Below are 13,505 nucleotides of genomic sequence, written 5' to 3' on the forward strand. Positions count from 1 at the left end.
GTGCTCAGATGCTCCAAAGCCAAGATAGGGGCATTTCTAGAGGTAGATTTAGGATAGACAGCTTTGTAGAAAGGGGACAAAATGAGGCTCCCTTTCCTCCCATTCAGGACTTCCCTGTCTGGGGGCCAGGGGAATGGTGACACACATTAACTGACCTCCCAGAAGGTCATCCACAGGTCCCAACCCCCCAGTAGATATGCTCTGATGTGATCCCTTGCCTTCAGGGAGGCAGATTTCTAACGTTCAGGGAACAGAGAGACTTTTAATGGAATGGATCCAGACATTCCCCATTCCACTGTATGGAATCAGACTTGTTCTTGCCCTTGGGCAGAACTCAGACTAGTGAAAGACAAACAGGGATAGAAATAACATCATTATGTAACAGGAGAGTGAGGAGATGAGGATCTCAGGGGACTGAGATGAGGATGATGATTCTTCCCCCTACGCCCCTGGTACCAGGGAGCTGGGCACTGTGCAGCTTAGGAGGTGGGAAACCACAGCACCAGCTGGAGAAGAGCAGAAGATACTACACTGAGCACTAAAGAAAAAAGGATCAGAGAAGTGGAGAAGCCTGGGGAAGGGAAATTAGAGCTCAAGGTCACAGAGACTACGAGTAGGAGAGTGGGAGCTAGAACCCATGCCTACTAGTTCAGGGCTCTTTCCACCTACACCGTTTCGGCCTCTGCCCACCCCGTAGCTTGCACTTCCTCAGCACTGACTGGAAGGACTGGCTTACACTGGACTACCACTGTTCTCTTCTGTGGTGCCAAAATCATCTTTGCCCACCACCCAGACTTTATGTTCTGCAGACTCGGGTTCATCTTCCCTGCCCTGAAGCTTTTCCAGGCCACTCAAGCCTACAGATCACTTCTTCCTTTGAACCACTAGAGTTATTATCTGATCACAGACTTTCACACATATGCCTTGTCTCCACAATCAGATGTACGACTAAGAATGCTTTGTGAGCCGGGCGTGGTGGCTCACGCCTGTAATCCCAGCACTTTGGGAGGCCGAGGCGGGCGGATCACAAGGTCAGGAGATCGAGACCACGGTGAAACCCCGTCTCTACTAAAAATACAAAAAATTAGCCAGGCGCGGTTGTGGGCGCCTGTAGTCCCAGCTACTCAGGAGGCTGAGGCAGGAGAATGGCGTGAACCCGGGAGGCGGAGCTTGCAGTGAGCCGAGATCGCGCCACTGCACTCCAGCCTGGGCGACAGAGCGAGACTCCGTCTCAAAAAAAAAAAAAAAAAAAAAGAATGCTTTGTGAATGGCTAGAAAAGGAATGATGATGATCACTAGGCATCAGGATGGGTTCAGAGAAGCCAAGTCATGCCAGACTAACCTCTCCTTTCTTTATCAGGATGACCTGTTTGCTCAATCAGGTACAATTAGGCCAAATGTGTACTTCATGAGACATCGGATGAGATATCTCAGGATAATCCTGTGGTCACAATGGAGAAATGGTACTGGATGCCAGTACCACATGGAATGCTAGTAAAAGACTGATGGACTAACCAGACCCAAGCGGGTGGATCAGAGGTCTGGAAGGAGTTTCCAGTGGCAGCAAACACTTGGTCCTTGTTCAGCATGTTTACCTATGACATGGATATCACAGGGACATCTTCCTCATCAAATCTGCAGATGTAATTAAGGTTGGAAGGGTACCAAATACACACGATGGAAGATTGACATTAAGAGCTAAAGCAAATGTGATGAAAGCTAGTGGAAATAAATAGGAAGTCATAGGTTTGGAAGGGAAAGTGAGGATTGTTTTGGGAAACGTGATTGAGACAGGAAAGGGTTTACAGGCCACATGAGAAAAATAGTTTAAGGAAGTAGGGGGTTTAGGCTGGAGAAAAGAGCTCAGGAGAACCTGCCTGACATTTTCAGATATTTCAAGGGCCATCATGTTAAAGTGGGATTAGATTCATTCTACATGAATCAAGGGTAATATTAAAACGCTTAGAAGCAGATTTTGGCTAAATTTCTAACCATTGGAACATCTAAAAATAGAATATGAACAGTCTCAAGAGCAACTGAGTTCTCCAGCACCGGAAGTGTTCAAGCATTAAATGGACAACCGCTTAGGTGGTTTCCTACTTATATACTGGTTTACAGGTATTTTTTTTCAAGATTAATTGTTAACATGCACTTATCCATTCATTCAAAGATACTTTTTGAGTCTTCTATATGTTTGGCACCATGGTAGGTGCTAGGGATACAAAAGTGAGTAAGAAGATACTGTTCTTGCTTTTAAGGAGCTCCTCATCCAGCTGAGGGGAGATGGACAAGTTTATTTCAGTAATATCTTGTGCTTTGATTACAGGCCTCAGCAAAGGGAAAGCTGGCTTTAGATTAAGTCAGAATTCCTGTGGACATTCAAAAATGCGTTTGGTTACTAAAGGCCAGTAACCGTGTAATCAAGGCCAAATTACTTGCTTAAAATTACTACTGGCTGTGGGAATATAAGTGTATAGTGAAACACAATTTGTGGATTTTTGTGCATGACATTTTGCTCTTATACCTTGAGTTTTGGTCTTTGGCTGGGACTTGTTTATGTACCTACAGATTGTCTTACAAGTGGCTGTGGTGTCAGGGTGAAATGATTTAGCCAGCAGGGCTACCTAAGTCTCCATTTCTTACCCACCCTATGGGGACTGCTTCAACACAGACATAAACATGCTCCTGTCGTTACCTTATTGCACTCGTCACACGGGGAGGCTAGAAGGCTTGATTCAGGGATATGATTGGATTTTAAATCCCAGTCTCACAGGATTTTAATTACTGGTTTGGGGCAGCAGAGATAGGCGCTGGCTGCCTTTGGATGGAGGAGGTCGATACACCAGTCCACAACATATTGAGCCACAATGCCTGCAGACTCTATTGCTCTATTTAATCATCTTTTGCAAAATTTACAGTGGAACAGGAGGGATCAATACGGAATTTATCACATTCTCTTGTAAATATGAGCCAGGAAAGAGTTCCAGGCAGTTTGTTACTGAGTGGGAGGGAACATGTCTGTGTACAGCTGGGCATTACGAGATGAGACAAAATCCATACTTCTTGGCATAACCTACAGACATTCAGCCTCTTAAGCCTGAAGGCAAGTTCAATGGGAAGAATGCTGATTCATTCATTCATTCAGCCAACCAACCAACATACTAGAGCACCTATTTTATGCCAGACCCTACAGAGGACAGGGTAGACCCTATAGGCTCTGGGGACATACACTGGAATTCTGCTTATGAGATCCTAATCATAGATACAATAACACAATGGCTCTGACACTCACTGGTGAACCTTGGTTGAGTTACTGAACTGCTTGGTGCACTTGTTTATGCATATGGAAAATGTAGCTAATAAGAGTTCCTAACTTGCAGAGTTATTTTTATTTTATTATTATTTTTTTTTGAGACGGAGTCTCACTCTGTTACCCAGGCTGGACTGCAGCGGTGCGATCTCGGCTCACTCAAGCTCCGCCTCCCGGGTTCACGCCATTCTTCTGCCTCAGCCTCCCCAGTAGCTGGGACTACAGGCGCCCGCCACCACGCCCAGCTAATTTCTTGTATTTTTAGTAGAGATGGGGTTTCATCGTGTTAGCCAGGATGGTCTCGATCTCCTGACTTCGTGATCTGCCTGCCTCGGCCTCCCAAAGTGCTGGGATTACAGGTGTGAGCCACCACACCCGGCAAGTTATTTTAAGTATTAAAAGAGATAAAAGCCTTGGTCCAGAGCTTTTATCAAAAAATGGTAACTATTGTTATTTTTCCTTCAATTGCTGTTACTAACCATTCCTTCCGACAGTGGATGGGGTGTTGAACAGGGAGCCGGCTACCCTACCTCCTTAGTAGACAGAAGGGAGACTGGATGGCCATCCCAGGTTAGAGATCTGGTCGGGGCCACCAGCAGCAGAATCTGAGGAGCAGGAGGAAGAGGGTGTGTAAGGAGGAGATACATGTTAAGCTCTGTTTTTTGACGCTTCAATTGCAATCTTTAAAACAATAAAATAGTCTTCTAAAATTGCTGTGGGGGAACAGAGTAAGAAGTGATTCACTTCATGTGGGCAAACCATGGAAAGTTACACATTAAAGATATAAATGAGTTGGATCTTGAAGGCTAAGTAGGAGTCTGATAGGTGGAGAAGCGGGGAAAGGACATACCAGGCAAAGTGAATGAGGACAGGTTTGGAGGCAGGAAAAGCTATGCAAGGTAGTGAACACTTTAGTGGGCCACAGGCAGAGACAGTTCTTGTCTCCCAGGCCTACTTGGCTGCAGGCATCCTCCTGGTAGGCCCACAGGATGATCCCAATCCTGAAGCAAACCATCATCCTCATCCTCTCTTGGAAACTGGTGGCAGAAGATTCATGGTGGACTTCAGAGTGACTGCATGCTGGGTTAAACATCTGGGCTTAATTTATAGGCAGTGGGAACTGCTGAAGGTTTTAAAGCAGGAAAGTGACATGGTTTTGTGAGGTAGAGGCTGGTTTGATGGGATCCTAGAGGTAGGAAGACCAACAAGGCTGTTATAATAGTCCAGGTGAGAGTAATGAAGCCTGAATTAAAGAAGTGGGGACAGAGGAGAGAATGGGCTAAAGATGAAATTCTAAGAAAGACAGGACTTGGTGGAAAATGAGGGAGAAGTCATCAGACATAACACTTCCTAGTTTGAGCAACCAGTAGACAACCATACTATTCATCAAAAAGAACATGGAAGAAAGTGTGAGGAGGGATGGGTTTGGACGCATTGAGGATGAGATGTCTTTGGAATATTAAGCATCAACAAAGCTGTGGAAGACGTGAAAATGCCTGGCTTGCTCTAAGGAAGATATGTAGATCAGTGTGGTTAGAAAGAGGTGGTATAAAAACCATGGAAATGAATATTCAAACATACTTCACATACAGAGTTAGGCAAGGAAAACGACAAAAGCAAAAACTCCCGCCAAGCATTTCTGGTCAAAGCAAACCTAACGTAGAGGTTTTCTAGACGGTGGATAATGCTCTGAATAGCATGTGACACAGGCATAGGAAGTGAGGATCCTTAGCCTATTTTCATTTTGGACAAGACCCAAAATGAAAATGTTCACGACTTTCGTGGAAGTTGTGGGCTTTCAAGAGGCCAGCCCTACTCCTCCTTATCCCCACAGTATAGCACAGACTCTCCTCAGAGGTGGCGGCAGATTCTATGGCCAGAGAGCAGCTAGGAGCAACTGTCAGTGGGGAGGGAAAGGCTCTGCATAAAGCAGAGTTCAAAGTGCACTATCAGAGCCAGAGTCCTTAGGCTTCTGCAGTCTTGCCTCCTGCAAGTGACAGCTGAGACCAAGGCATCCAAGCCTGGGGTCTGGACTGAATTTAGCAGTCATAATCATACTGCTGACATCTGGGGCACAGCCACAGTCTTCGTAGAAGGTGGCAGCTTCTGTTCATGCACTAAAAACACATCATCTTCAAACATGCTAATCGCATGTCTGCTTCCATCTAACAACATTGAAAGGAGCTGAAGAAAGGGCACACAATGCCCACACATCTGGCTAATTCAGTTATGAGGCCAATCAACCTTGATGGGTTGTCTATGAAACCCCAACCACCCCAAAGGACTGAGCTGACCAGATGTTTAAGCTTCTGTTGACCAATCCTAGCCTAATGTGCAGGGCAGAGAAGAGGGGTTATCAAGAGATGACTTTCGCTTCCACTTATACATCTATTCCCAAAGCTAAGTAGAGCCCTCTGCTTGGATGAGAAGTATCAGCACATTAAAGTAGTGGTTGAGCCAGGCTCACTGGAATGAGGTGCACTCAAATATACAGACTTTCACTCTGAACTTAAGGAAGATAGGAAGCCTTATTTACAGTTGCCTTTGTGAACACTCACAGCAATAGAAACCAATGAAATATTTTTTGCTAATTGCACTTCTCTATATGGAGAGAATCAGAAATGTGGGGGTGGGGGAGCTAGTATCTTTAACTATAATATCAAATGTTATAGGCTATGGTTCTGGGAACAGAAACTGTTTTATCTGCTGATATCTACTTCATTCAAGGCTGAAGGAATTACTCATCTCCCTCATAAAACATTTGCTCTTTTGAAAAACCAGAAGCTTCTGCCAACAAGGACTCTTCCAGTTTATGCACCTTCTTTTATGCCCAATCACAGTCACCAGGCAACCATCACCAAAAATAAAAGTGGAAAGGTGGTGGGAGATTAGGAGGAAGGAGAGAGGACAGGGATAGACCACACCGGGAAGACCACTTTGACCCAGGGCTCCTTGCTGTTGCTAGTGATTCCATTTTTCTCAAGATGCTTTTCCCTCATTAATTCTGAAGATTTCACCAAGTTTGTCCCAGAGTTGAGGATGCATGACAAAACAGATGAATGGTCTTGGGTAAGAGAAACTTCCAACTTACTAGAAAGTAGTGAGAGAGAAGCAAAGATTAAAAATGAGGTCTTATTGTGATACCCTGTGCCCAGAATAGTAATTGGCACTTAGTAGGAGTTTAACAAATACTTGCTGACTGAATAATTATAGCCCCATTATGACACAGCTGGGCTATGCTCCTTCCATTTCTGTTTGTCAGGAGAGGCCTCCTACGGTCATGGGCAATACCACTCGACAAAACCACTGCCCACGGATCAGGAGTCTTCCTTCAGCCTGAATGAGCACAGATGAAGTTGTGCTGAGAGGTAGGGCTATGAATGTCATTATGACATCCAGCAACCTCTTTTTCCTCTTCTCCATGGGTGCAGTAATCAATACTGCTGACCCATCTTGCCTCCTTTTAATTCTTTCTACCTTTAAAAAGAATTTTTTTTGAGGCAGGGTCTCACTCTGTCACCCAGGCTGGAGTGCAGTGGTGCAATCTAGGCTTATTGCAACCTCCACATCCCAGACTCAAGCAATCCTCCCCACTCAGCCTCCTGAGTAGATGGGACCACAGGCATGTCACCACACCCAGCCAATTTTTGTATTTTTTTGTAGAGACAGGGTTTTGCCATGTTGTCCAGGCTGGTATCAAACTCCTGGGCTTAAGCCATTCATCCACCTCAACCTCCCAAAGTGCTGGGATTGCAGGGGTAAGAGCCACCACACCTGGCCTTCTTTTCTACCTTGATTTCCATGATATACAATATCTATGACTTTATCTCCTTTGCACTTCATTTTTCTTCTCTAAGTTACTGAGTGTCAACCAAGCCCGAGTCCTCAGCCCTTATTCCTTTCTCTCTCTATGCATTCTCCTTTAAAAGACAGCTCTGATTTGTATAAACAACCCTAGTGGTTCTCACTTCTGGCTATATAATAGAATCACATGGGAAGTGTTAAAACCATATCAATCCAAAGTAGGAGAAAATATTTCTATACATTACAGATAAAGGGCTAATAAACAGAAATTTTAAAAATCAAGAGAAAAACAAGACCAAAAGTCCTATAGAAAAGTAGGTAAAAGATACAAATAGACAATTCACAAAAGGAGATATAAAATGACTGTCAAACATATGAATTGATGTTCAAGTTCACTTATGATAAGAGAATCAAACTAAAATTACAATGAGGTACTATTTCTCACCTTCAGATTGGCAAAAATCCAAAAGCTTGACAATACAATCTGTTGGAGAGGCTACAAGGAAACAAGCCCTCTCATACGATGCTAATAGAAGTGTAACACGGTACAACTCGTACGGAGGAGAAGCTTGGTAATAGCTAACCAGAGGACATATGTATTTACCCTCTGACCCAGCAATACCACTTCTCAGACTTTATTGTAAAGGCATACCTCCAACAAGACCAAAATACATGTGCATAAGGTTATTCATTGTGGCATTATTTGTAACTGCAAAATATTAGAAATCTCAAGGTCCAAGTACAGAATACATGGAATATACATACAATGAAGTATTATGCAGCTGTTAAAAATGAAGAATATCTATGAATTTACATGAAGTGATTTTAAAGAAATATTGTTAAGTTAAAAAAGCAAACTGCAAAGAGACATATACAGTATGCTACCTTTTGTGTAGGTAGAAAAGTGAAATAAGAGGACGTACAAATATTTGCTTATACAAAGAAACACAGGGAGGACAAACCAGAAGACAACAAAGCTATTTATTTACAAGGGGCCAGGACTCACTGAGAGGGACAGAAGACGGTTGAAAGAGATACAGGAGGGAGGCTTACTTCTCTGAGTATACCTTTTGGTACCTTTGACTTTTAGAAATGAGATAGTGCTCTACACATTCAAACAATACAATTAAATCAGTCAGGATAGGTAGGGGAGAAAAACCCTAAAACTGAAAGCAAATTGAAAAATTAACCCAACTGTACTTCAAATGAATAGCATAAACACACTGAAGAGGGAAAAAAGAACCCCAGTAACTTAGGAACCCAGTATTTGACTATGTACTCTCAGCCTTGGATAGACTAGCGGTGAGAATTGCAAACAAATCCTGACCTGAACTTTCAAGGAGGTTTGTTTTCTATAGTGGCATATGGGTAAAGCAGTTCTGAAGCTTTTTTAGATGTATTATAGGATTCAGCAAATGAGTAAATAAATAAATGTATCAACACTATTTGTAGCTAGCATTGTCACTAAGGAAGAAGGACATACAAATATGAAATGTGTGAAGACAAGAAAGAACCCTGTCAGGATTAACTGGAATGTGCGGCGGGTGGGGGGGCGGGCAGTATTGGCGTTCTCAGGATTTCTAACATATGTATGTGCATAAGAATAGCTTGTGCTTACAGTCCCAGCTACACGGGAGGCTGAGGTGAGATCACTTGGGGCCAGGAGTTTGAGAGCAGCCTGGGCAACATAGTTAGATGCTGTTTCTTAAAACAAACAAAAACAAAAATCATCCTTGGTGCATTTACGTTATAAAGAAAAAAGTAAACAATATAGAATATCCGTGTGCATATGTATATACATGTATGTGTATATTTTAATAGATACGTGTATATACATGCGTATATACCTATATAAATAGTTCTTGGCTCTGTCAACAGAGGAGCAATGAGCACACTTGGTACACAGATTTCACTCTCTAGTACAATTATCAACAAAAAAAATCCGAGGGCTCCTCAAGAAATAGCTGATTTCAGGGCAGCAGCAAGGGGGATACAAGATGAGCCTGAGACATTTCGTTATGTAGAAAAATAAGAAAATGCTAAATATTAAAAAAAAAAAAGATGCAGGTATGCCATACTGGCCAAATATGAGGCAATAGTAGCCCCAAGATAACTAAGCCTGTAATAAATTTTACAACATTAAAATGGTAAGTACCCGCCAGGCATGGTGGCTCACGCCTGTAATCCCAGCACTTTGGGAGGTTGAGGTGGGTGGATCACCTGAGGTCAGGAGTTCAAGACCAGTCTGGCCAACATGGTGAAACCCCGTCTCTACTAAAAATACAAAAAAACTTAGCTGGGCATGGTGGCGGGAGCCTGTAATCCCAGCTACTCTGGAGGCTAAGGCAGGAGAATCGCTTGAACCTGGGAGGTGGAGCTTGCAGTGAGCAGAGATGGCGCCACTGCACTCTAGCCTGGGCAACAGAGCGAGACTCCATCTCCAAAAAAAAAAAAAAAGTATCTCCTCACAGCCTGGACAACATAGCAAGACTCTGTCTCTAAACAATTTTTTTTTTTAAAAAACTCAGCTGGGCAAGGTGGCTTATGCCTGTAACTCCAGCTATGTGGGAGCCTGAGGTGGGAGGATCACTTGAGCCCAGGAAATAGAGATTAGAGTGTGCTGTAATTGTGTCACTGCACTCCAGCTTGGGTGGTAGAACAAGAACAAGATCCTATTTCAAAAACCAAAAGCTATCTCTTTACAGGGTGCTAACTAATGTCAAGGGAAAAGATAGTAACAATACAGTGGAGAAACTGGACAATTCTTTGACTGGAGATGGGGTGAGAGTAGCCTTTTCTCTGAAAATTCTTGTGAATTTTGTACTATGTACAAGCATTAACTATTCAAAAAGAGGATTCAAAATAAAGCATTTATAAAATATCTCTGAGAGTGTGATACACAGAATAACTCCCCCACCCCTGCCCAAGATGTCCATGAACCCTGGAACCTGTGAATATGTTAGAGGAATACGAAGGTTGCAGATAGAATTAATGTTGCTAATTAGCTGACTTTGAGATGGGGAGATTACTCTGGACTATATGAATGGGCCCAATATAATCACAAAGGTTTCTAGAAGTAAAAGAGGAAGGCAGAAGAGCCAGTGTCAGAGTGAGGAAATGTGAGAAAGATTCAACCGGTCATTGCTGGCTTTGAGGATGGATGGCGACTACATGGAGACATAAAATGTGGGCAGCCACTAGAAGCTGGGAAGACAGGAATGATTCTCTCCTGGAGTCTCCAGAAAGGAAGACAGCTCTGCCAACACCATTTTCAGTCCAGCAAAACCCATTTCAGACTTCTCTCCAGAACCAGAAGATAAATGCGTGTTGTTTTAAGCTACTAAGTTTTTGATAACTTGTTACAGCAGCAACAGGGATGATACATGAGAAGAGTAAGGTGGTTGCCTCTGAGGAGGACCAGGGCTATGAAAGGGAGACTTCCTTTCTACTACATGTCTTCTGGTACTACTCTAAATTTTTATCTTGTGCAATTTTTAAAGTAAAAGTCACAATGGTCACTAAACAAACACACAAACAACAGACAATCACTTCAGGAGCTTTCTATGGACTACAAAACTAAGGACAAGTCCTCTGTCTCTTCCCCCAGCATCCTCCACACCCATCTCCCTACCCCTTAATCCAGCACATGGCCAGTTTCCTCCAGGTCTCTAAATAATACACAGTATTTGCGGATCCTGGCTCCTGTGGACAGCTCCTGTTGCTGCCTCACCTGAAAAGCTTCCTTCCTTCTCTCTCTGTTTGAATTTTACCTGTCCTTCTGGGTCTGGCTCTGGTCCCACCTCCTCCATTAAGCCTTCTATAATGCCACACTGGTCTCTCTCTTCCTCATTCCCCATGACAGCTGTTAATTCTGGCCCTTGCTTATGTTTAATTGAAAGTCCTGTTATCTACTGTCCTGCACTGTTGTCAGTGTGCTTTGCATATGGGCATTTTCACCAAATTATCACTCTACAGGGTGCAGTCTCAAGGAAGTGCCTATATCTTTTTCTCTCTTATTTCCTGACATGCGTAGTACCCATTAATTCAACAAATGTTTGCTAGGCACCTATCATGTGTTAAGGACAGTGCAAGGTGCTGGGAACACAATACCTCAGATCCAGATCCTACCTTCTGTGAACCCACTGTTAAGTGAAGGAGAGATATATTAATCAAATAACTATAGAACTACATGTTATGGTAAGAGTGATAAATCATACAGGATGCTTTAAGAACATGTATCAGAGGAACCAAGAACGGGGGATGATGGTGGTTAGTTGTAAGAAAATAATTAATAGTTGCTGAATAAATACAAATACTTAGACAATTAGATCAGTGGGCAAGTATTCAGAATCACAAAATATTATAGTGAAAGAAAGTCTCAGATTGTAGTCCAATTATATTATTTTACAGATGAGGAAACTGAAGCTCAGGTTGGGGGAAGGACTTGCTTGACAGCAAGGCAGAGTTAGTGCCAGAACCACGTGCCAGGTCCCTTGACCCCCAGTCAGCACTTTACCACACAGGCTTCTATTACTTCAAAGGGGTCCCTGAAGGATTTCTCAAGTGGCAAGCTCCTTTCTTCGGCTACATTTAAATAATACTCATTTCCAAAATGCAGGAAGGAGTCTGTGGTCCAAACCTATAGAGAACATCCCTGCTGTGTTCTTCCTTGGATACTGCCTGGCTTCTGTATCAAGGAAGAGAGCACATGAATGCTAGAAGCAAACTCCTTTTGGGAAGGGAAACTTGGTTCTGGTCATTCCCAGTCTCAGCCTTGGAAGGGGTTTTTGCTGCTCTTTTGCAGGTCCTGACTTTCTCCTTTCTTAAAGCTGCAGTGTGGTCCTTTATCTGTGCATTCTGCCCAATAGCACGTGTGCTGGAGGGGGCATGAGTGGGCTGGCAAAGGGCAGCTGGAAAATCTGATTCTGACTCAGCGCTGTTTCCAGGCTCAGTGAAGGTGGAGGAGAGTGTAGGACACGAAACAGACCTCGCCCAGCTGATGTTGACCTCTCCCTCACCCAAGGGAGCCTTGGCCTCCAGCTGCCACTACTGGCGGTGATGAGGTCATGCCGGATACCAGCCAGGCTCATATGAGGACTGCTTGGAGCCGATTAAAGCCTTGATGAAATGCGGGGGCCTGGATGGCAAGTGGCTCTGGACAGCATGGGCTCTGGTGACCAGGCTCATCTCCAGCTCAACTATGCAGTGGCTCCTTGATGTCCACAGGAGCCAGGATACAGAAATACTTTTCCCTGGGGTGAGCAAGGACAGTTCCTCATTCTATACTGGGTAAGGGGCTAAGGATAGGATTCAGGTCACTGAGGGCCCCTTGTAGGCCTGGTCTTCCACATGGGCTACAAATACAATACCACAGAACTCCTCCACTCCCCAAAATGCTCCGGACTAGACTGCTGGATCCCTTTGGATGACTGACTAATGGCCATCCCTCTCCACAGGATTTTCTCAAGCTAAATCACAGCCTAACACCCACATTTTGAGTCTCAATGTAAATGCCATATGGGAAGACTACCTCCATTCCTTTTCAGACTAGATTAGGTCTCATTATGCTCTTATAGTACCCTCTATTCTTCCTTAATAATACTTTTATTATTAGCTATCAAGTTAGCTAATAATTAGTGGTAATTTTGTAACTATTTGCCTAACATCTATATTCTACCAGACTTTTAAGCTTTACAAGGATGCAATAAATATTTGTTAAAATAATAACAGGAAATCAATAAAAAGGAAGGGAAGAGAGAGGTTTACAGATTTTTAAATGATATTCTTTAAAAGGAAACTGTTTTATACAACAGAAGGGCTCATCTCCTCTACCACACTAGCTGTGGGGTCGATCCGGTCCTCCTGGCTTTCCAGCCTGCTTTCAGGCAACAAGTCAGACATCCTAGACAAGATTTTCTGGTTTTGAGAGGCATGGAGGATTTTTTCTTCTTTTCTTTTTTAATAGCTTTACTGAGATGTAATTTACATACCATAAAGTTCACCCATTTAAAGTATACAATTTAGAGGAGGTTTCTCGTATACTTAGAGAGTTGTGCACCATCACCATAATCTAATTTTAGAATATTTTCATCATCTCCAAAAGAAACCTTGTACCCATTAGCAATCTCTCCCCATCCCTCCCCCAGATAACTGCTAACATGGAGGGCCTTTAACATTTGAATCCAAACAAGAAGAAACCTTTAGTATTCAATCACCTGACACAATTTCTTCATTTTATAGAGGAAAAAAGTGATGTTAGAGAAGTGCCATGTTAGAGAAGGGTGAGATGTGGCAGAACTGGGGTGGATCACAGTCCCTGATGTCTACATCATAATGGCAGTGCTCTGACCTCTCTGCCACACAGTGTGACTATATTTGTGTCAGAATGTCT

At 43.3% G+C, this 13,505-nt stretch overlaps 1 protein-coding gene across 5 annotated transcripts in view; it reads right to left on the bottom strand.

Annotated features, from left to right (window-relative positions):
• LOC105468702 (ClpB family mitochondrial disaggregase) overlaps positions 1-13,505 on the bottom strand; it is a 148,439-nt gene that overhangs the window by 44,564 nt on the left and 90,370 nt on the right. The gene's annotated exons all lie outside the window — the stretch shown is intronic.

This window comes from Macaca nemestrina, chromosome 12, assembly GCF_043159975.1.
Source record: "Macaca nemestrina isolate mMacNem1 chromosome 12, mMacNem.hap1, whole genome shotgun sequence".
Classification (NCBI taxonomy): Eukaryota; Metazoa; Chordata; class Mammalia; order Primates; family Cercopithecidae; genus Macaca; species Macaca nemestrina.